A 1,808-nucleotide genomic window follows, 5' to 3' on the forward strand; every position below is an offset into this window, starting at 1 on the left:
TGACAGAATCATTCTGCCATATCAATCTGGGCAGAATGATATGGGTTGGCTGTGTCCCCATCCAAATTGTAGCTCCTATAATTCGACATGTCATCAGAGGGACCCAGTAGGAGGTAATTGAATCATGGGCACAGGTCTTTCTGGTTCTGTTCTTGTAATAGTGAATACGTCTTATGAGATCTGATGGTTTTATAAAGGCTTGCTGCCATGTAAGACATGCCTTTGCTTCTCCTTTACCTTCTGCCATGATTGTGAGGTTTCCCCTGTCATGTGGAACTGTGAGTTCATTAAACCTCTTTTCTTTATAAATTAGCCAGTCTCAGATATGTCCTTATAGCAGTGTGAGAATGGACTAATACAGAATGTATACCCAATTCCTGTCCCACCATTGTATCATGAGAGTACATAACATGGTTTATTATTATTATTATTATTTCACGGGCTCATAGGTGAAAGTAACTCATCTCTAGATGAGGCTTTGAACTGGAGACTTGGGGCCTAGAGTTAATACTGGAACGAATTAAGACTTTGGAGGACTATTAAGAAGGCATAATTGTATCTTGGAATGTTGAGGAGAGCATGAAACTTGGGGGGCCAAGGGCAGAATGATATGGTTTAGATATTTGTGCCCTCCAAATCTCATGTTGAAATGTGATCCCCAGTGTTGAATCTGGGTCCTGATGGTAGGTGTTTGAAACATATGGGTGGATCTTTCGTGAATGGATAACCCGTTGGTGATAAATGAGTTCTTGTTCTGAGTTCACAGGGGATCTTCTTGTTTAAAAGTGTGTGGCACCACCTCCCTCTCTCTTTGCTCCCTTTCTGTGACGCACTTGCTCCCACTTCACATCTGCCATGAGTAATAGCTCCCTGAGGCCTTACCAGACGTGAGAAGATGCTGGCCTTATGCTTTTATAGCCTGCAGAACCGTGAGACAATTATGCTTCTTTTCTCTATAAATTATCCAGCCTCAGGTATTTCTTTATAGCAATGCAAGAATGAGCTAATACAAGTCTTACCAAAATTACTTAATGAAGGAATCATTTGCATCTATAATACTATTTTTTGTTGGTAATTGAAATAATTCTAACTCTAACTAAAGATTAACTCATTTAACTGGAAAGTTCCAGGGACCTGCAGGTACTGATGATTGAGGAATTCAAATGATACCATAAAAATTGTTCTCTTTTTCCATTTTTTTCTCTGCTTTTATGTATAACTTCAAGTTGGTGGCAAAGGAACTATTAATATGCTGTATTGTACCTGACCAATTCTGAGTTATGTACCTTTCATTGTGGGTGAAATCATTAACTTTAGTGAAATCATACTGAATTCTTTTATCAGACAGAATGGGAAGAGTTTCTGTAACAAAATAAACTCAGAGAAGAAGATTTTGAAAATTTTAAAGAATCTAAATTTTGAAGAATAAACACTTTTTCTATTGATATATTTTGGAAAAGAAGACTTTTAAATTTAGTTCAATAAGATATTCTTCATAAGCAATTCAAATTTACTTAACTAAAGTTAGAACATTGCATGTTGGATTATGTTGTTTAAAAAAACAATAAAACAAAGTGGTTCACTTCTTTTGCTTTTTCCTGATTGCATTATGTTTGCAGAGCCTTGGGAGTTCAGTGTTGTGATCTAAACTATCAGTTACTACTCTTGTGCAGACTTCAAAGAGAAAGTTTTTTATTAATTCTGAATCAGAAAGGAGCTCTGTGTTGCTCATCACTCTGGTGTTTTTGAGAAGTCAGAAAAAGAGGTGATTGCCATATTAAACTTATTTTCAACTCTGCTGTTGAATT

This window comes from Mandrillus leucophaeus, unplaced genomic scaffold (genome assembly GCF_000951045.1).
Source record: "Mandrillus leucophaeus isolate KB7577 unplaced genomic scaffold, Mleu.le_1.0 Scaffold5, whole genome shotgun sequence".
Classification (NCBI taxonomy): Eukaryota; Metazoa; Chordata; class Mammalia; order Primates; family Cercopithecidae; genus Mandrillus; species Mandrillus leucophaeus.